Consider the following 23,462-nt stretch of genomic DNA (forward strand, 5'->3'; position numbering starts at 1 on the left):
AACAATATGTGCCAGATTTAGTTTGCTCACATTTTGCAAGCATACTTCGGAGATATTGTAGGTTCAGTTCCAGACCACCGTAAAAAGCATATATTGAAATAAAGGTGAATCACCAGATTTTTTTGGTTTGCCAGTGCATATAAAAGTTACGTTTACATTATACTGTAATCTGTTAAGTGTGCACTACTTTATTGCTAAGAATGCTAACCACCATCTGAGCCTTCAGCAAATCGTAATCTTTTTACGATAGTAACATCAAAGATCACTCACTGATCAGAGATCACCATAACAAATACGATAATAATGAAAAAGTTTGAAATATTTTGAGAATTACCAAAGTGTGATACAGAGACATAAAGTGAGCAAATGCTGTTGGAAAAATGGCGCTGATAGACCTGCTTGGTGCAGGCTTGCCACAGACTTTCAATTTGTAAAAAAAAATGCAATATCTTTGGAGTACAATAAAGTGAAGTGCAATAAAACAAGGTATGCCTGTATTTGGAACTTTCTGTTTACGTTTGTAATTAAGTTTTGGCCAAAGGGGTACGTGTGTGTTTGTATGATTTCTGTGCTTATATTTGTTTTTTATCTGGTTTTAGTACTAGGATTATGGTAGCCCAATAGAAAAAAATTGAAAAACTTCTCATATTTTTCCATGTTCTGAAACAGTTGATATTAGGTTTAGTACTTTTCTTATAAAACAGTTTTATAAAACAGGCCTGATGCCTGATTAGTCCTAAATCTTTGACTGTATTTCTCATTTCTTTCTTAATTATTAACCTATTCAGTTTCTAAGTTTATGAGTCAAATTTGCTCATTTATATATTTTTAGAGAACCATACATTTCATCTAGGTGAAAGTTGAAATTATACTCTTATAATAATAGCTAACCTTTATACATTGCCTACTCTGGAGCCAGGAATAGTGTTAAGTATTTTTATATATGGCATTTAATCTTCCCTGAGGTTGGTACTATTATTATAACCATTTTACATGTATGAATATTGAGGCCCAGAGGAGAGATTTATTAACTTGCCCAGCAAGTGGTGGAACTGGGATTCAAACCCAGGTAGTCTGGCTTCAGAAACTACAATATGTTTTTTAATCCCTTCTGTATCTGTAACTATGCCTGTCTTCTCTTTCCTAAGAGTTTGTTTCTGCCTTCGTTTATTCTTCATAATCAAACATGCTGAAAGATTGCCAGTTTTATTATTGTTGCTGTTATTTCTCCAACCAAAGGACCAGTTTTCATTTTATTGATCAACACTATTTTTAAAATTCATTCTGTACTTACAGTTTCTTTTACATTTGATTAATTTATATTTTATATATTATTCCTTTCTTCCCCTTTCTCTATATTTAGTTTTCATTTTTAAATTTCTTGACTTGAATACTTATATAATTTAACCCAAGAAACACATCAAAGACTTCTAAATACCACTGAGAGTGCATCTCAATGATTTTGCTGTATGATGTCATTGGTGTTAATGTTGAAAGAGTCTATAATTTTGGTTTTGATTTTTGCTTTTACTTGGAAGTATTTAAAAGAGCTCTTTAAAATTTCTAAGTAGTTATTTTGGGGATTGGATGCTGCTCGTTATCTTTTGTTGTAAATTTCTAATGAAAATGAATTGTGTCCTTAAAAAACTAAAAATGGAATTACCATATGACCCAGCAATCCCACTACTGGGAAACCATAATTCAAAAAGACACATGCACCCCAATGTTCATTGCAGCACTATTTACAATAGCCAGGTCATGGAAGCAACCTAAATGCCCATCGACAGACGAATGGGTAAAGAAGATGTGGTACATATATACAATGGAATATTACTCAGCCATGAAAAGGAACGAAATTGGGTCATTTGTAGAGACGTGGAAGGACCTAGAGACTTTCATACAGAGTGAAGTAAGTCAGAAAGAGAAAAACAAATATCGTATATTAACACATATATGTGGAATCTGGAAAAATGGTACAGATGAACCAGAAATAGAGACACAGATGTAGAGAACAAACGTATGGACACCAAGGGGGAAAGCGGGGTGGGGGTGGGGGTGGGATGAACTGGGAGATTGGAATTGACGTATATACACTTACATGTATAAAATAGATAACTAATAAAGAAAAAGAAAATGAATTGTTTAATCTCTATTTTTGGAACTTACTGAGCTATTTTGTGCCACCTTTATTTCTAAATGTTTCACGAGTGCTTAAAAATGTATTTTTTCTCTGTTGGGTACAACTTCTTTATGTAGCTATTTGATTAAGCTTGTTAATTGTGAAATCCTAATCTCTACGTCTGTATAGAAAACACAATCATTTTCTAAGAAATATCTATTCCATCCCACTGTTATGGTTTAGTGTGTTTGTGCTTGCTTTTTAAACAATTTTTGCCTTATATATATTGAAACCATTTTGTTAAGTGCTGTTGTAATTATTTGGTAGATTTTAATTTTTTATCAACATAAAATTTTTTTGTCTCATTTAATGTTCACTCCTTTGAATTTTATTTCACCTGAAATTAATATTGTGACACTATTTTCTTTTGAGGTGTTCAGATTGAAGAATAGTAGCTGGCATTTGCCTGATTTATCTTTCTCCATCACTTTATTTTTAAATTTCCAAGGTCTTATTTTAATATGATTCCTACAGAAAGCATACAGACAGTTTTTATTTGTTTGTTTGGTTTGGTTTGGGTTTCATGACCAGTCTGGGAATTTCCATGTGGTGAATATAACCCAGATATATTTCTTGTGATTAATGATACATTTGGACTTATTCTTGCTATCTTATTTTGTTTTTTTAGTTTCCTTTTTCTTTCTTCCCTTTGTTGAATTTATAATACTTTTTTGTCATATTTTTTCTTTTTTTGGAACACTTGCATGCTCTATATATTCTTCTAGTAGTTTCTTTTAATTATTGATGTACATTTAAACATACTGAAAAATCAATATCTAGAATTATTCTCAATGTGCTTAATCTGATACCTTGTTCAACTATCTAAATTTCTTACTATATGACTGTGGTTCCTTGTCTTTTGCATTTTATGGAGCTGTAATATTTCTTTCTTTTTTTTTTTTTTTGCGGTACGTGGGTCCTCTCACTGTTGTGGCCTCTCCCGTTGTGGAGCACAGGCTCCGGACGCACAGGCTCAGTGGCCATGGCTCACGGGCCCAGCTGCTCTGTGGCATGTGGGATCTTCCAGGACCAGAGCGTGAACCCGTGTCCCCTGTATCGGCAGGCAGACTCTCAACCACTGCGCCACCAGGGAAGCCCTGGAGCAGTAATATTTCTGAAAAATAAATTGTGGACTTATAGAGGGTTGTCAAATTTTATTTTGTTAAATAAGGAGATTTAAAAAAAAATACCTAACCCTACCTGTCATCTGTCATCTCCTGTTGCCAACATTTCATAACAAGATATTTTAATGCCAACAAATTAAGGAAGATATAATCTCATAATAAAGGATAATTTGAAAATATTAAACACTTTATATATTTAGCTTTATAGAAAATAGCGTCCTTGTTTTTCTTATGTTACTGTGAATCAATGAAAACTCCACCATGGCCTGATACTTAAACGAGGACTGGCTTTTGGGAATCACTGGTTTACAACCAATTTTTTTCAGCCGCATTTCCCCCTTCCCCACTTCCCACTGTTTCTTGGGTATTCCAAACCCTCTTCCTTCCTTTCTGCTTTCCTTCCCTTAATTTTTTCTTGCCTCTATGTATTTGCAAACAATTTTTATCTCTTCCTGAAATGTCTTTCCTCTGCTGTCATACACAGAAGTGATAATGTACATGAGGGATAGATTTTTGAAGAATTTATATAAATTTTTACATAAATCAAAGAAACATAATTTAAGATTAATTTTCTCACAGATCTGACAAAAGTATTTCTGATGGTGGGCATTTCTGTTCACCTGCTCAAGTGCTAGTAGTGTAATCACTCTCTACAAGTCCCTTGGCATAATAACATCGAAAATAAACAGTTCCTGATGAGTTAAACAATGGTTTGATAACTGCATAATTTTAAATTTTGTGCATAAATTGGGACTTTATTAATATTTTTATATCACATAGTTTCAAATTAATTCAATGTTGCATAATATGCAGTTGTCCTTCACTATACTCCCTTCTCTGATTTTTCATTAGTGCTTAAATATATCTGTGATATAATTGCAATAGTTGCGGCAGGAACCTTCACTCATTCTCCTCAAGAGAGAAGATGCTATCTGATTGGGTAAAGCCTGAGCCTTGATTAGGCAAAGTGAATGTTTAACTAATAAGAGTACAGTACCTTAAAGGGAGGTGACCCTATATCCAGTTTTCCTGGGTTAGCCCTGGTTAATTACATTAGCCACCATGTATGCACCCCTGGTCAGGACTCATCAACAGCAGGATCCCTCGTACATCCCGTTTCCAGGTGCCAAGCTCACCTAGACAGAGCTTGCTTCCTCTTTTGGTTCTGCCTTGCTCTCTGCGCGTGAGAGGATAAGTTAGGGATGCTCAGCCCCACAGACCCTGTCATCCTAGATTCAGGACAAGATACCCACTGGCTTCTTTGAACTTTGAGCCTTTCCATATATACCAATCCAGCATTTACCTGAGCACATGGTGTTAGGCGTTTCCAGTTTCTCTCTCTTTTATTAATGCTTTGTTTCCCCCCAGTGGGGTACAGACATACCTCAGAGATGTTATGTGTTCAGATCCAGGCGACTACAATAAAGCGAATATTGCGATAAAGCAAGTCACATGAATTTTTTGGTTTCCTAGAGCATAGAAAAGTTGTGTTTATACTATACTGTAGTCTATAAAGTGTGCAATAGCATTACATCTAAAAATAATGTACATATTTTAATTAGAAAGTACCCTATTGCTAAAAATGTTTTCCATCATCTTGGCCTTCAGCAAGTTGTAATTATTTTGCTGGCGGAGCATCTTGCCTCAGTGTTGACAGCTGCTGACTGATGAGGGTGGTGGTTGAAGGCTGGTGTGGCCATGACAGTTCCTTCATATAAGACAGCAGTGAAGTTTGCTGCATTGACTGACTCTTCTTTCATGAATGATTTCTCTGTAGCGTGCAATAGTTTTTGATAGCATTTAACATCAGGAGAACGTCTTTAAAAATTGCAGTCAATTCTCTCAAAACCTGCCATTGCTTTATCAGCTGTTTATGTGATATTTTGTTGTAAATCTGTTGTTGTCACTTCCATGATCTTCACAGCTTCTTCACCAAATGTAGATTCTGTCTCAGGAAACCACTTTCTTTGCTAATCCATGAGAAGCAACTCCTCCCCTGTTAAAGTTTTATCATGAGATTCAAGTAATTCAGTCACTTCTAATTCTGGTTCTCTTGCTATTTCTACCACAACTGCTGTTACTTCCTCCACGGAAGTCTTGAAACCCTCAAAGTCATCCATAAGGGTTGAATCAACTTCTTCCAAATCCCTGTTAATGTTGACATTTTGACCTCTTCCTATGAATCATGAATATTCATGGCATCTAGAATGGTGAATCCTTTCCAGAATGTTTTAAATTGACTTTGCCCAGATCCATCAGAGGAATCACTATTTATGGCAGCTATAACCTTACGAAAAGTATTTCTTAAATAATGACTTGAAAGTCGAAATGACTTCTTATCCATGGGCTGCAGAATGGATGTTGTGTTGGCAGGCATGAAAACAACATGAATCTTATTATACATCTCCATCAGAGCTCTTGGGTGACCAGGTGCATTGTCAAATGAGCAGTCATGTTTTGAAAGGAATCTTTTTTTCTAGGCAGTAGTTCTCAAAGGTGGGCTAAAATATTCAGTAAACCACGTTGTAAACAGATACGCTGTCATCTAGGCTTTGTTGTTCCATTTATAGAGCACAGGCAGGGTAAATTTAGCTTAATTCTTAAAGGCCCTAGGATTTTTGGAATGGTAAATGAGTATTGGCTTTAATGTAAAGTCACCAGCTGCATTAGCCCCTAACAAAAGAGTCAGCTTGTCCTTTGAAGTTTTGAAGCCAGGCACTGACTTCTTCTCTCTAGTTATGGAAGTTCTAGATGGCATCTTCTTCCAATACGAGGCTGTTTGTCTACATTGAAAATCTGTTGTTTATTGTAGCCACCTTCATTGATTATCTTACTAGAGCTTTTGAATAACTTGCTGCAGCTTCTACCTCTGCACTTGCTGCTTTACCTTGCACTTTTATATTATGGAGATGGCTTCTTTCCTTAAACCTCATCAACCAACCTCTGCTAGCTTCAAATTTTTCTTCTGCAGCTCCCTCACCTCTCTCAGCCTTCATAGAATTGAAGAGGATTAAAGCCTTGATCTGGATTAGGCTTTGGCTAAAGGGAATGTCGTGGCTGGTTTGATCTTCTATCCAGACCACTAAAACTTTCTCCATATCAGCAATAAGGCCATTTCATATTCTTACCATTTGTGTGTTCACTGGAGTAGCACTTTTAAGTTTCTTTAAGAACTTTTCCTTTGCAGGACTTCCCTGGAGCTCCAGTGGTTAAGACTCTGCACTTCCACTGCAGGGGGCATGGGTTTAATCCCTGGTCTGGGAACTAAGATCCCACATGCCACAGGGCATGGCCACAAATTTTTTAAAAAACCCAAAACTTCTCCTTTGCTTTCACAACTTGGCTAACTGTTTGGCACAAGAGGTCTAGCTTTTGGCCTATCCTGGCTTTTTACATACCTTCCTCACTCAGCTTAATCATTCTAGCTTTTTATTTAAAGTGAGAGATGTGTGACTCTTCCTTTCACTTAAACACTTAGAGGTCATTGTAGGGTTATTAATTGGCCTAATTTTAATATTGTTGTGTCCCAGGGAATAGGGAGGCCTGAGGAGAGGGAGGCGGGGGTGGGGGGAACAGCCAGTTGGTGGAGCAATCAGAACACATAAAACATTTCTCAATTAAGTTCACCATCTTATATGGGCATGGTTCATGGTGTTCCAAAACAATTGCAATAGTAGCAACAGAGATCACTGATCGCAGATCACCATAACAAATAGGTTAGTAATGGAAAAACTCTGAAATATTGTGAGAATTACCAAAATGTGACACAGAGACATGAATTGAGCAAATGCTGTTGGAATAATGGTGCCTATAGACTTGCTCCATGCAGGGTTGCCGCAAACCGTCAATCTGTAAAAGAAATGTATCTGCAAAGTGCAGTAAAGCCAAGTGCATTAAGCAAGGTGTGCCTGTGCAACTCTCTTTGTAGAGAGGGGAGGGAGGTGTGAGTGTGGAATCGTCAACAGCCCTCCTCCTCTTCGTTACAAATTTGTCCCAGCGTTGGGTGGTTGGGTGTGAGGCAGTGCATAGTCCTCCTACGCCTCTCCCAGGTGAAGGTCCTGAGCTCTGGGACTGTCTTATTTATATTTTAGGCTCAGTCCCTGCAGGCTCTGTTGCTCAACAGCTCTTTGATTAAATGAAACTGCTTCCCTGTTAAACCATTACCTATGAATAGATAAGTCTTCCTTCTGGCTAAATGGAATATCATCCTTGCTGTATATTAAGTGTAATTTTCTCCTCCGTGTGCATGGGGACCATCTGGCAGATGTCACTTATTGTGACTTCGCTGATACCTGAAGGCAGATATTGTTGTTACCCTCAAATTCTATTTCTCTGGATTAAAAAGCCACAGTGCATCCAGTATTTCCCCATTGTGAATCTGTGATCCAACAGTTGAATCATTTTGTTCTTCCTTGGACCTTCTCCAATTCCTTCTCATCCCTCTTCAGAGGTGGAGGCCAAAAATGCAAGCCAAGTCTAGAGGAGGGATTCCTCGCTGGCACTTTTATATCCTTATCTCTCAGCTCAGCCCTGATCATCTTCACTCTAGACATGCTTCAGGCTCATTCCATTTGCTGCCCGTTGTGGTCCCTGTGGGTTTTTATTCTCTTTTTATTTTTTTTTCAGGTCACTGACCCTCTTGTATCTGTGGGTTTTCTTTGTTTTGGTTACAGTCTAATATCTTATACTTAAAGCCTATTAAACAGCATCCTTTGATTTTTGTGGTTTGTTGAATTCAGTCTACTTGACAAATTAGATTGTGGGATTTTAGCAAGTCTGCCCAAATCTTCATAAACTATGTTTATTGCTTCTAATAACTGATTGTTATACATTTGTTTGAGATTTTATTCTAGGGCTGCACTATCCGATACAGTAGCCATTAGCCACATGTGACTGTTTAAAATTAAATTATTAAGATTAAATAAAACTTAAAATTCAGTTTCTCTAGCCACATTTCAAATGCCTGATTGTCACATGGAGCTAGGGGCTATCATAGCAGACAGCACAGATACAGATTTTTCCTTATCGCAGAAAGTTCTGTTGGATGGCACTGATCAAGAAGGTTTTTCTGGCTTCCCTGGTGGTGCAGTGGTTGAGAATCCGCCTGCCGATGCAGGAGACACGGGTTCGTGCCCTGGTCCGGGAAGATCCCACATGCCGTGGAGCAACTGAGCCCGTGAGCCATGGCCGCTGAGCCTGTGCGTCTGGAGCCTGTGCTCCGCAACGGGAGAGGCCACAACAGTGAGAGGCCCGCATACCGCAAAAAAAAAAAAAGGTTTTTCAGTTTGAAGAATAGTTTTGGTGAAGGAAAGTGGCCACATTGATGACCTCACATCACAGAGTTAGAGATACTCTAGTCCTGTAATTCTTAATATTTTTACATCTGAGAACTTCCATATATATTTTTCCATTAAAAAATTTCTGTCTTGCAGGGTTCTTATTAGATGAAAGATAATATCTTCCCCCACTTGTAAAGTCAAGGCATAAACAAATGCAATACCATCTGTTAGGAGGTAGATATGACTACACTGAGCTGATATAATTCTAGCCGAAATTTAAAAAACTATTATGGTTTTTCAATGCTGGTGGCCTTATCATAGGTACAGGCATATTTACATTATAGTCTTGAATTTCCAAAAAGGGCTTTCAGATTCCTGTTATCTTTCCTCCTAATTCTTTAAAGCAGCCTGATGCCTCCATGCTGTACAGCTGCAAGCAGTGAGCTCCCACATGTCTGCAGCCATCTCTTTGTCTGGTTCCCCTTTCGCTTGTTTTTCATCTTCTTTTGCTCTCATCTTGTCTTTGTCAGTGGTCTCCCAAAGTGGAGTGCTTTCTCTCTAGGAGTTATGCGGTATTAGAAGCTTTATACCTCTTTATTTTTTTCTCACTGGTTTAAATTTTCTGCTTTTTTGTGTATATTTTGTCGTGCATATAACTTATTAGTACAGTTTTATACCTATGTAATTTGCATACAGTGCAGGTATATATTGTGCTCAAGATTCTTTTTTTTTTTTTTTTTTTTTTTAATGTGGACCATTTTTTAAAAGTCTTTATTGAATTTGTTACAATATTGCTTCTGTTTTGTTTTGGTTTTTTGGCCACGAGGCATGTGGGATCTTAGTTCCCTGACCAGGGATTGAACCCCCAGCATTGGAAGGCGAAGTCTTAACCACTGGACCTCCAGGGAAGTCCCCTCAAAATTCTTTTTAATGATGGTGCACAAACCAAGAGCGTCAGGGTTCTGCTGACCGTTGCTTACTCTTGGCTCTTCAGGTTGAGCTCTTATTCTCCCAGTGTTTTTCTGGTCAGGCATTTGCATTTTTGCCTTCCCCTAACCCATGTGGGCCCCCTGCCCTAGCTGTGTCCCTGAGGACTCCAACCACAGGCAGTGGCCTCTTGCTCAGCATCCTGAAAAAGCAGACAACAGTCCTACTTCTTTTAGCAGAAAGGCTACTTGGCGACCCTTTACAACCTTTGCAAGCCTTAGCAGCCCAGGGATTCTAGGTTGGAAAGCTTTGGTCTTACTCAACCGCATTCTTTTCCTTTTTGTTTACTGAGTTTAAGACAGATTTCATTCAAAATTTATTAAAAGGTTCAACGAGCCAACCAAATATTGCTGAAAAGGTGACCTATAATTTTAATTTTGACTGGTCTATCACAGATTCTTCTGTCCAGCCCACTCCTGCTCCCAGAATGTTGCCCGCCAGATAAAAAGGGTAGTTTTGCCAAGTTTCTGTTCTCAGTTTCACTCATGAACCCCTCACCTCAAACTATTTCGTGGACCTCCTTTGATCCCACATATGGCTGACTCTCCATCCACCCTTCTGACTCAGTTTTTGTTTCAGTCTTTGTTTTGTCTGTTTGCTTTTTCAGCATCTTGTCTTCCTGGGTCTGACCTGGATTTCTCTTGACAATGACCCAGATCTGCTCCTGGGTTGCTTGGTAAGACTTTCTTCGAAATGAATTGCCCTATCTTCATGCCCTTTTACCTACTTGGTCATTATTCTCACCTCGTTTATCCCAGTCCTTTAGGTGATGTCTAATATTTTCTTCAGCCTCTCACCTTCATTTTCATCAGATTTTCTCAGATCATTTCATTTATGAGCTGGGAGAGACTTCAGAACTTATCTAGCCCAACACTTTTATTTTCTCAAAGCATGAATTAAACAAAAGGACTTGCTCCAAGCTGTACAGTGAACTAAAAGGAAAGCTAACCTTGGGCTTTAGGTCTCCTGATCTTTTTCCTGGATTTCTTTTCATTTAGCTAACATTCCCAAAATGTTCTTGCTCAAAAAAAAGATTCTGTGGTCAAATAGATTTAGGTAACAATGGGTTAACCAAATTTAAATAGGTGTCTTTGCTGCAAGAGTTTTTTGAGCCCTTAAGATGGAGATCGGTAAAGTGAAACTCAGAGGAGGGAGGGCCTGCACTATATTCAAGAATTCCCAGCTTATTTGAAAAGAGAATTCTATATTCACTCAGAATTACACTAGATAGTGTTCCTTAAGACACTTGGTAAAAGTGACGCTATAATTTCTTCAAGGCTAGAGGTCCTTGAATATTTTCATGGGTAATTAAGTACTCCTCAAATACACATTTTTTTTCTTTTACCCACACCAAAGTCTTTTTAATAACAGACTACTTGATTCTTGAACCAGCTTTACTGGATGAGGTCAAAGTGCAAGGTGTTAAAAGAAGATGGTCTGATTCAGCTTTGCATTCCCCCCCCTCTTGGGAAATGCATGTAGGATTTTTGGCATTCTGTTTTGTGTTTAAGTTGGGTCCCTATTTGTCAAACCTTTAGATTCTGTTTATGAATGTCAAGGTTAAATGGAGGTGAAACCAAATATTTCTAGGAAAGCCAAGAGGCAAATGCTCACAGTTAATCCAAGTCTGTTCTCAGGGCATTTAGCCTTTCCCAGCATTAGCACCCAGCCACTGTTATTAGCACATAGACACCCAATCACCCCATGTGCATTAGCCAAATTGGCTGTGTTGATTAAAGATACAAATTACGTGATATGTTTAAATATCAAAATAAGATGGATTTAGCTTGACAGGACAGCATTGCTTTGCTCTGTGTGTGTGTGTGTGTGTGTGTGTGTGTGTGTGTGACTGACAGAGAGAGAGAGAAGAGAGATGGGATAAGTTAACTGCAAAATCCCTATTTTGCAATTTTAAAAAAAGCAGTTTCTGGCAAAAATCTACTTTTCACTATCTGCCGCGGTATTACAGGAAGATTATTTTAAAAAATTAGTGTGACTACCCTGTGAAAATCCTAGTAAGTGTGAAATCAGTTAAGAAATCAAATAAATTAAACATTATACTTGCCAGGTGGGACGTTGCAGTATACTGATGAGTATTACACATCTTCAGTTTCTGGGTCACTAGAAGTGATTGTGTGATTCTTGCTGGAACCATGTCATTTTAAAGAACACTCATTTAGTAAGGAGGCGTCTTTAATGGAACAAATAAATCGTTTATCACCTTTCAAAATATTCTGCACATAGGAATGATCATTGGGCAGAGGAAGGAGTTAGTTATAAAGGACTTTGCAGGATAGCTGAATTATTTTTTATCTTTCATAAAATTCATAAAACAGGGTGGGGCTTCCCTGGTGGCACAGTGGTTGAGAATCCGCCTGCCGATTCAGGGGACACGGGTTCGTGCCCCAGTCTGGGAAGATCCCACATGCCGCGGAGCGGCTGGGCCCGCTGAGCCTGCGCGTCCAGAGCCTGTGCTCGGCAACGGGAGAGGCCACAGCAGTGAGAGGCCTGCGTACTACAAAAAAACACAAAACAACAACAACAAACAAAAAACAAAAAACAAAACAGGGTGGAAAGGTGCAAGAATATCTGCATTTAGAAGATCATAAAAATGATAGTTCAGTATTATACTGACTGTTTATATGTAGTTAATGCAGCCCACGCCCCTTCATCTCTTAGGTTTTATCCTTACCGGTTGCCAAGATAAGCTCTCTACACTCAAACTGCATCAGATACGCACCTTGGGTATTGAGGGGCAGGAGTGACCTTCCAGGATCCTTGTAACCATTTATTTTTAATTACTTGCTACAGGAGAGATTAGCAAAGTCCTCACACCCCAGCTCTTAAATTCTCTGATGTTTCCTCTAAGGAAAAAATGCATATACAATAATTAGATTTCCTTGACCCTTTCCCCTTATTTCATCATGGATGTCATCAAACACCAAGGATTGTTAAGATGCACCATTGTTTTATGTACCACTAAGAAAGAGAAAGGTTTCTGCTTAAACTAAGATGTGTTATTATTTACAGTGTGCATCATAAATTTGAGATGTTAAAATTTGAGAAAATGTGTTATCTTATCATCAATGAAATATGAGTCTTGATTTCTGGACCTGCGTAGAAGACTTTGTAGCATTTCCAGTGCTATTTGAAGTTAGCTTGCCACCCTGATATCATGGTCAGTGACATGTACAAGAGGGTTTAATTTTTATTTGTAATTACCTGTGTATCTGAATCTTTTAAAATTATTTAACTTTTTGCTACTTAGGATTTATCTTCCTAATTGGATTGTAAGATTTTTTTTTATTAGGTTTTCCAGTGTAGCCCATAGTAGTGACTCTTATAACATGTGTTGGTAGGCATTTCATTTATTCATTTGTTCATCATTCAACAAAAGCCTGTGCATACTGAACACCCACCTACTGTATGCCAAGTCCTGTGCCAAGTAGAGGGAAGCCAGTGAACATGGCCCAGTGAACATGATCCTTTTCAAGGATCTCACTCGATAGTGGGAGAGGCAAACAAATATGTCATCACAGTACAGAATGTGAAGTGATGTCATGTAGTGGTCCGGGGGTGCATGGGAGCACAGAGAGGGTCATCTATTTGAGACTTGGGTCAAGGAAGGCTTCTTGGAAGCAGTGAGGAGAGCCATATTGTGGGGGGGTAGAATGTGGGTGTCAGTGTTCCAAGCAGCAGCACAGCAGGTGCAAAGGTCAAAGGTGCAGAGAAGATGGAGAGTTTATGAAACTGAAAGAGGCTTAGCAAGGATGGAGCACAGGCTTGAGAAGGGGGTGGGGAGTTGGGAAGTAAGGTTGGACATGGAAATAGGTATTAGATCATGGAGATCTTAGTTCTTTAATGATTTACTCTGTCACCTATATTGTCAGTTGGTCAATCACCATGCATTTAGCCTCTTTCATGTAGTTCAAAAAGAAAGAATCGTGACAATAAATGCTTACATAGCACCAAACACTGTTTCAAGTGCTTTGAATAAATTGAGCTATTTAATATTCACAACAAACCGTAAGGCGAGTACTACTGTCATCCCATCTTTCAGATGGGAAAACTGAGGAACAGAGTGGTTAAGTAAGTTGCCTGAAATGCTCCCACTTAACACCAGTCCATAATTCCTTCTGATGATCAGTGACAGCTCCTGTGCTCATCACAGCTGTGCCCCTCCAGTAGCTTGTTGGGGTGATGATGAACGGGAGGGCTAGAATTCTCTCTTCTTACCATGGCGGGAGATGAAGGCTAATAGGAGATGAAGGCAAGCTGAAGTTGCATCTAAATGGAAACTGTAAAGAAAGTAGCTTGCTTTCCAATATCGATGGTGGAGATACCCACATAGGAAGGGACACCAGCCCAGGACCTGCTCCCACCTCTGGTCTTTATAGCTGAAGAAACTCTAAGGTTTAAATCATATGTATCTCGGGGCTATTTGCTACTTGAGCTTGATTTTTTTCCCTTGTACCATCTCAGCCTTTATTAATTATCTTTTTCATGTATTAAAATGAAAACTCCATATCAAGAATATATAAAGAAATATTACAAACCAACAATAAAAGCTAAACAACCCACTTAAAAAAACTAAGCAAAATATTTGAGCAGACACTTTACAAAAAGAGATATACAAATGGCCTATGAAAATATGCACAAATCATTACTAATCAGGAAGTCCAAATTAAAACCACACTGACTAAAATGGCTACAATTCAAAAGGCTGACAATACCAAGTGTTGATAAGTATGCAGAACAACTGGAAGTCTCAGCCATTGCTGGTAAAATGTGAAATGGTACAGCACCTTTAGAAAACAAGGTGAAAACAGCACCTTCAGTAGTTTCTTAAAAAAGTAAATATATACTTACCATTTAACCCAGCAATCACATTCCTTGATATTTTCCCAAGAAAGATGAAAACATATATTGATATTTGATTTCAAAATGAACTTTCATTCGCAATAGCATGTTTCAATAAGTATGAATAGGAAATGAACTTGAAAGGTAAGGGTCTTGTAATTAATTTAGAAACAAAGGCACATGGTTTTCCTTGGTGACATTTTTCTCCATGATGTTATTTGATCTCTTCATTTTTACTAGGGGAAGGGGCCATCAGTCCACTCCTTCCTTCATTCCTGTTTTTTAGACATTCTATCAGAAAGCATTCATTTGGAAGAATACCAATCTCTTTTGAGTTAGCTGGTAATCATGACTCTCAAATACCCTACAATCATTATTAGGTGGGATAAATATGAAAAATTGCAATATAAGTAATTTCTTAGTTTCACAAGTTTGAGGAATAGATTTCCTTTTCCTATCACTGTGTATTGTCACAGTGACAAGGAAAGGCACCTAAATCTTGTCCAGCAGAGGAGAATCCTGGGAGGTGATCTCGGGCAGGTTCAGAAGGTAGAAACCTTTACATAAGGTTACAAAATGAGTGTTGGGTGTAAATTAAAACTAGATTCTAAGCTGACCTCACTGATCTCTTTTCATCTTCCCTTGCTAATTTTATTTCGTATATGACCTCACCTCCCTTTACTTTGCTGGAAGCTTTTTGCCTTGAAGCTGAGCCAGTAGTTAGCACTATGTATTCTAGTTGTGTTCTAAGATTCTCTGATATGATATAAATCTCACTTCTAAGAGATGTGATTTTTAACAAGTCAGGGTACAGTTTCCTTTTAAAGAATTGGCTAAACATGCAGTCATTTTTAAAGTGATAATCTTTTTCTTTGGGGACAAAATGTGATTTACATTTTCCAAAGTATTTTTACAAACAAGATTATTGATTGGACTTCAGAATAGGCTTCTAAAATCCCGATTGTTGACATTGAACTTGGGAGTAATGAAAAGAAACACCGAAGCCACATAATCCAGCTAATTTCCTGCTGAGACTTGAGACCTATTTCTTAATGTTTGGATGTCTTTGCTGCCACCAGTAAAAGGAGATGGGTTGCCTCCGTCTTTCCAGTGAGTGCCTGTTGGCTCCTACATGTGGGGACTGAATGGAGCCTGGAAGTTGCATCCAGAAGTCCACAGCTAGAGGTCTCTGGTCAGCCTGTTGCTGAATGGGTGACCTTGGATTTGTCACATAACCCTGCTAAGCTTCAGTTTTCTCATGTATAACTAATGGGGTCAGCAGTTGTGGCAGACACACGTAAGGTGACTCTTAGTGAGTCACAACCTTGTCTCTCCCTCTGTTTGAACGTAGGAGGAGCTTGTAAATTGCTTCTGGCCAATAGAAGATGGCAAAGGTAATGAGGTGTCATTTCCTTGCCCAGGTTATGTTATATAAGACTCTGTCTTCGCAGGCTGAAGAGAGAAGCTACCCTTGCCAGCTTTGAAGAAGTAAACTGCCATGTTAGGAGAGGTCCTATGGAGATGGTGCTATAGACTGGATGTTTGTGTCCCCCTACCCCCCAAATTCATATGTTGAAACTTAACCCCCAAAGTGATGGTATTTGGCGGTGGAGGCACTGGGAGGTGACTGGGTCATGAGGGTGGAACATGAATGGGTTTACTGACCATATAGAAGAGACCCTAGAGAGCTCCCTGCCCTTTCTGTCATGTGAGGACCCAGTGAGAACATGAAAAGATGGTCATCTATGACCAGGAAGTGGGCTCTCACCAGACATCGATTCTGCTGGTGCCTGAAAGTTGGACTTCCTAGCCTGCAGAACTGTGAGAAATAAGTGTTTACTGTTTAAGTCACCCAGACTATGGTAGTTTGTTATAGCAGCCCAGACAGACTGAGACAGTGGGCCCCTGTGGCAAAAAAACTACAGGCAGCCTCTGGGAGCTGAGAGCAGCCCTCAGCTGACAGATAGTGAAAACAGGGCCCTCGGTCATATAGCTGCAAGGAAGTGGGTACTGTCAACAACTTGGATGAACTTGGAAGTGGATTCTTCCCCAGTTGAAACTCCAGATGAAAATGCAGCCCTGATACCTTGACTGCAGCCCCGTGAGACCCTGAGCAGAAGACAGCTAAGCTGAGCTTGGACCCCTGACCCATGGAAGCTGTCAGATAATAAATGTGGGGTTTTTTTGGTAATTAGTTTAAAATGTTTGTTATTTGTAGTAAAATACCCACAATATAAAATTCACCATCTTAACCATTTTTAAGTTCAGTAGTGTTAAGTATATTCACATTGTTGTGCAACCGATCTCCAGAAAGTTTTCATCTTGCAAAACTGAAAACTAGATACCCGTTAAACAGCAACTCCCCATTTCCCCTCACCCCCAGCTCTGTCAACCACTATTCTCCTTTCTGTTTCCATGAATTTGACTAATCTAGATAATTCATAAAAACAGAACCATACAGGATTTTTTTTGTGTGTGACTGATGTTTCATGTCATGTATATCTTCACAGTTCATCCAGGTTGTAGCATGTGTCAGAATTTCCTTCCTTTTTAAGCCTGAATAATATTCCGTTATTCAGTGTATATGTGTATATTCTGAATAGTATTCCAATCCACATTTTATTTATTCATCCACCTCTCGATGGACACTTGGGTTGCTTCCACCTTTTGGCTATTGTGAATGAATGTGTTTTTAAGCCTCTAAGTTTGTGGTAATTTTTTTACTCAGCAAAAGAAAACTAGTACAACAATAAAGGGGGACTACACAGGGACATGGTAAAGATTAAGAAAGTTTATAAACCAGAAAGTGTAATATAATTTTACAGTGAGGTCACATCATCTGCACATTCAACTTAATAAAATTTAGCAAACTAAAGACTGATAAAAAGGGGGAATCAAATTATATTTTTAAAAGCGTGACATAATCCTCCAGTCACTCCGTGCAGTGAGCTTACGCCGTGGAGTGGGCTTGAAAAGGGAAGCGTGAATCTGTTGGTTTCAGCATCTCTAGCTGAATGAGGTTCTAGTGTTTGGGGATGTATGTTTTATGCCTTATAATAAATTACCTCAAACATAGCAGCTTAAAAACCATACATAATTATTATCTCAGTGTCTCTGAATCAGGAGCCCAGGCGCAGTTTAACTGTGTTCTCTGTTTTAGGGTCTCATGAAGCTGTAATTGAGGTGCCAGCTGGGCTGCCTCACTTCTGGAGGCTCAGCTGGAGGAGAATCTGCTGCCAAGGTCACTCATATTGTTGGCAGAGTTGGTTTCTTTGTGGTTGTAGGACTAAGAACTGAAGCTTTTTGCTGGCTGTTGGCTGGTGTCTCCCCCAGCTCTCTCTGCCACGTGGTCCCTCCACAGGCAGCTCACCGCATGGCTGCGTGCTCTCTTAGGGCCTGCAGGAGAATGAGAATCTCTAGGACAAGTCTGTCAGCAAGATGGAGTCCTACATAATGTAACAGAACCATGGGAATGACATCCCGTTACCTTTGCCATGTTCTACTGGTTAGAAGCAAGTCACAAGCCCTGCCCACCCTGCAGGGGAGGAGACTATACAAGGGCATGAATGCTGGGAGATAGAGATCATTGGGGGTCACCGTTAATCTGTGTGCAACACTAGTTAGGCTAGAAATATGGATATTTCACTTAGGAGGGGCCTAAAACATAAAACAGTCCAATGCTTCCCCAGTCTCAGATATACGTATAGAAAGATGGAGTTAAGCAAAACAAAACAAAACAACAAAAAAAGGAAGATCCCTAGAGACCTCTCTAAACCCTCAGAATCATTCTGACAGGTAGAATCCAGGCAGCTGTAGTTAAAAAAAAAATCCACAGTGATTCAAATGTGTAGCCATGGTTAAAACTACTGATGTGTCTCAATCCCGCCTTTTAGGCACAAGACGCTTGGACTCAGAGTGGGAAAAATGTCTACTCCCAAATTACACAGGATATCCGAGGCAGAGGCAAGCCTAGAACTCAGGGTTCTGAAATTTTATTTTGTGCTTTTTCTATTATGTTATGCTGTCTTCTTAACTTGCAAGTTGTGGACTACATTTTACTTCTTCTCAAGCTGCTGGGGAAAAACTTCACTAGCAAACTTCTGATCTTCAGTGGAGTGCTGGAGCTGGCTCCCCGGCTCCTGGCATCTCTCTGAACTCCTCATCTGAGTTATTTCACAGTGGCAGCTCAAAACTGGCCATGGCGGAAATATTTACACCATGGAAATTGGCAGACTCTATCATTAGGCTTCTCACCACCCACTCCTCCTTGGACAGCTGGCAAACCCTTACCAGCACACAGCTGTTATTTTAATTTAAAAAGTGCAGAACGTGTTGTACAATAAATATTATTCAGTTGTGTTTACTCTTGGACAAAATGCAAATATAGTTAAGTAAATTAACACTATGAACAGTAATGCAGCATGTGTCTTCCTTCCGAGCCAGACACAATATTTTTTTTTCTGATTCTTGATTCTTTTTAAAAAACTTCTAAAACTTTTTTATTTTTGTTGTTGATTTACAATGTTGTGTTAATTTCTGCTGTACAGCAAAGTGACTCAGTCACGCACATATATATTCTTATTCTTTTCCATTATGGTTTATCACAGGATATTGAATCTAGTTCCCTGTGCTATAGAATAGGACCTTGTTGTTTATCCGTTCTATAAAATAATAGTTTGCATCTGATAATCCCAAACTCCCAATCTTTCTCTCTTCCACCCCCCCTCCTCCTTGGCAACCACAGGTATGTTCTCTATGTCTGTGTGTCCGTTTCACAGATAAGTTCATTTGTGTCATATTTTAGATTCCACATATAAGTGATATCATATAGTATTTGTCTTTCTGACTTACTTCAGTTAGTATGATAATCTCTAGGTCCATCCATGTTGCTGCAAATGGCAATTGTTTCATTAAGCCAGACACAATATTAATGCTTAATGAATGTTTGGTGGATGATGGGATGAACCATTTGGGAGTTTATTTCCCACGTTTCTTGTCTGGTTGTGTTCACTTGTCAGGTTGTTAATTTATCCACAAAGCAGTCAGATTCTCCACCCTGCTAACTCTGTAAAGTATGACTTTCATTGAATTCGAGGTACATCTCTGCACTCTGTATTCCTGAAATGGAAGTTTATGGGTCCCTTTACCTGTTTTTCTGGGCAGAGTCTTCGGTAGTCAGGGGGGAAAAACCAGAAAATTGTTTACAGAAAATAAATTCTGTTGGATGCACAGAGTGAAAATTTCCACCTACTTCTGTCCCGAGGGGGGCCTTGAGGAAGTGTTTCTGTCAGTTCTGTTTCACAGCTATGAAGAGTCACTGCTTTGAGCTTTGATTTCATGGGAATCTAGGAGGTCTGAAGCCCCAGGATGGAGCAGTAAGCTGGACCATCTCTGAAAACAGTTCTGAAGAATTTTCCCTTAATGTGAGGGCTTTGTTCATTCTGTGACTTGCCAGGGCTTTTGACTCCAAATTGTGAACCATGAACTTCGTATAGATCTTTCTCCTTCCCCCTCCTACTTATTGATCTTCGACTGCTGTGCTCTTGTCTCTTTGTTTTTGAAGGAAGTCAGTATGAAGAAAGAGGCAGCATGGTTTAACTGAAAAAGCACAGGTTTGATGTCAGACAGACCTGCATGGCTCCACCACTTACCAACTGTGTGACCCCTGGGCAAGTTGCTCTCTGACAGTCTTGGAATATGGAACCAATAATATCTGTTCTTCAGGGTTGTTTCTGTTTGGAGGATCAATGGAAATTGCATGTAAAATGATGAGCCATGTGCCTGGCATGCAGCAAGTACTCAATGAACGGTAGTTCCCTCTAGTGGGGATTCCGTGTAATGGCAATAGTAAATTTTTGTAGAACATTTGCAAATTATGAATATTCATTATTCAGAAATTCGCAAGCATGCATTTCATTTTATCTTCACAATACCCTCTGTAATTTAGGAGATCAAATCCATGCTCAATGAGGCTTTTACTGATAATTTTATCTAAGGTTATCTCACCTACCTATTGTGATATCCCAAAGCCCTAGTATATTTTCTTTGCGGCACTTACCATTATCTGGAATTACATTATTTATCTGTTACATATTTATTGTTTGTCTTTATCTGTTAAAATGTAAGCGCAAATGAGGGAAGAAACTTTGTTTTGAACTCAGTTGTACCTCCAGTGCCTGGCATGTAATAAATAATCAATGAATATTTTTTGAATGGATGAGGTAAGTACTATTACTATCTTCATTGTGCCCCACAAATACACACAAACTTAGATATGTTGAATGAATTGTCCAAGGTTATGGAGCTACGAAAATGTGGAAAGAACCTGGATTGGAATTTGAATTGTTGAACTCTAGAATCCAACTTAATTACTACCTTACCCAGGCTTGTGTTCCACAGCTGAAGTTTTTACAGAGAGTCAGTGTGTTTCTCAAAGTCATTGTTAGGCTACATTATGAGCCCAGCATTGTAGTAGGGGATGTGAGATTTAGGAAGGAAGCTTGATTCAAAGATCTTTGCTTTGGAAGATCTTACATCCTAACTGGGAAGACAAAGTGTACAGCGTGACACAGAGAGCCACATAGGAATATGCTTGGTTAAGCTCAAAAGTTGAAGAGGCGAGTGTGTGGCTGTAGCTCATCAGAGATGCAGCAGTAGTAGGCACAAAAGCCAAAGTTGTTTTATTTTTCCAAGTCCTCTCCAATTCACTTGTTCACTTATCCAACAAACATGAAATACTTACATGCACTGCACTTGTTATGAGCTTTGAATAGATAGAGGAATAAGTGATGGTCTTCCAGACACAAGGAGTTCATGGTTCATGGGAAATGCAGACATATGCAGAGTTAATTATGATGCAATATGTTAAGTATAATTATAAAGATTTTTCGTAGGGTGTCAGATACACCACAGGCAGAGGGAAGAGATAGAGTTAGCAGGTAGCCAGGGACCAGCTGATGAAGGTCCATTTTTGATACATTAGAGATTTTTGGCTTTGTTCTCCAGGTCAGTGCTTCTCAAGTGGGGGTGATTTGGCACCCCTCCAGGGGACATTTGGTGGTGTTTGAAGACAATTTTGATTGGCACAACTTGGGAGATAACACCAGGATATGGTTAAACATCCTATAATGCAAGGACAGCTACCCACAACAAAGAATTTTCTGGCTCTAAATGTCAACAGTGCCAAGGTTGAGAAATCCTGCTTTCAGAAAGGGAGATGGGTTATTGCAGGACTTTAAGTGAATGAATGGCATGCTCTTGTGTTAGACAGTATGTATGGAAGGTAGATTTGAGGGGGCTTGAGGCAAGAGGTTAGGTTCCTGCAGCAGCACAGAGGGAACCCGTGAGTGTCTGGACCAGGGCCATTGTAGTGGGAGAGAAGAGATGGGTTGAGGACTTGGCGATTGGATGAGAGTGGAAAATGAGAGGGAGTGGTCAAGTTTCTGCCTTGTCTGCTGCAGCCGTTACCTGAGGTCAGCCCAAGAGTTAGTCTACATGTTGGTGGGAAGCAATGAGATTGATTTAAGCAAGCAGGTTTGAGCTCCCCATGGGTCACCCAGGACATTGAGCAGGCATTGGGCATGCAGATCTGAAGCTTAGAGAAATATGCCTCTGGAGTCATCACTTAGAGCAGTGAAAATTGAATTACTCACCTGGGGAGGTTGTAGAATGAAAACAATAGTGGGTCCAGAATATTACTCTCAGAAATACACACCGTGAAGGGGGCAAATAGAAGGAGAAGAACCCTTGAAAGAGGGTAGGAGGGTTAGGAGAAAGGGGTGTCACAGAAGCCGAGGAAAAAGGGTTGTATGAAGAAACGAATGTTCAGCAGAGTCCAGTGTTGCTGACACAGTTCCTAAGAGAAGGATTGAAAAGCATCCGGTGAGTCTGGCAATTCAAACAACGTGGGTGACCTTGGAGAACGCGTTCTATTGGTTTGATGGCAGCAGAAGCCAAGTTTCAGTGGGTTGAGGGATGAATGGAAATGATAGAAGTGCAGATAAGAGAGAGTAGATTATTCTTTCTAGAAGTTTGGCTGAGAAGGGAAGGAGAGAGAAAGAAGTGAGGTTAAAGAGGATTGCAGACAACTTACATCAATTTGGTTATGCCCAACTCCTTGGTTCTTTTTGGTTAATAACAGAGGCCACCAAAATGTTGGCATGTGTGAGGGTGACCACTATTCCCTTACAATCTCATTTCCAGGTTATAATGAAAGCAAGTGTTAGACCAAATTCTTACACATGTACAAATATGTATTCCTCAAGCATATATTGTCTAGCAGGCAAGACAGTGCATTCAAATGTTCTGTAAGTCTCATGAACTCCGACCTTTCTGAACTTTTCAGTGATATGAACTTCACTTTGATGAAAGGTTCATGTGAGGCTGACAACTGTATGCCAGAGGTATGCCATCTAGTTATTACCAGGCAACCAGAAATCCTTCAACCCAATTGGCTGGACACTGTTAGAAATCAGCTCTCAAGAACCATCTCTACAGTTAGAGGCTTGTTAAGGTCTTATACCCTCTTTAGGCATGGGAAGTGTGATGGATTGAATAGTGTGCCTCCAAATTCATGTCAACCTGGAACCTCAGAATGAAACTTATTTGGAAATGGGTCCTTGCAGAAGTAGTTAGCTGAGGTCATAGTGGATTAGGGTGGACCCTAAGTCCAATGACTAGTGTCCTATAAGAAGGTTGTGTGAAGATAGTGAGACACATGGGGCGGGAAATGTAAAGATGGAAGCAGAATTTGGAATGATGCAGCTACAAACCAAGGCACACCAAGGATTGCAGAGAAACACTAGATGAAGCTAGGAAGAAGTAAGGAAGAATTCTTCCCTAGAGACTTTAGAGGGAGCATGGCTCTGCCCACACCTTGATTTCAGACTTCTAGCCTCTAGCACTGTACTTTGTGGTACTTTGTTATGGCAGCCTTAAGAAAGTAATATAGCTGGAGTGTCTCTAAAATAGTTGTCAACTCGCATATCTTCTTGAATACTGTGAATTTTACCAGTGAGGGTCGCTTTCTGATAT

General features: G+C 39.4%; 1 pseudogene; it reads right to left on the bottom strand.

Moving 5' to 3' along the window:
- Window positions 1–4,879: 4,879 nt before the first annotated feature.
- Window positions 4,880–6,788, bottom strand: LOC136794383 (tigger transposable element-derived protein 1-like; annotated as a pseudogene).
- Between the last annotated feature and the right edge of the window lie 16,674 nt (window positions 6,789–23,462).

Source organism: Kogia breviceps, chromosome 6, assembly GCF_026419965.1.
Source record: "Kogia breviceps isolate mKogBre1 chromosome 6, mKogBre1 haplotype 1, whole genome shotgun sequence".
Taxonomy (NCBI): domain Eukaryota; kingdom Metazoa; phylum Chordata; class Mammalia; order Artiodactyla; family Physeteridae; genus Kogia; species Kogia breviceps.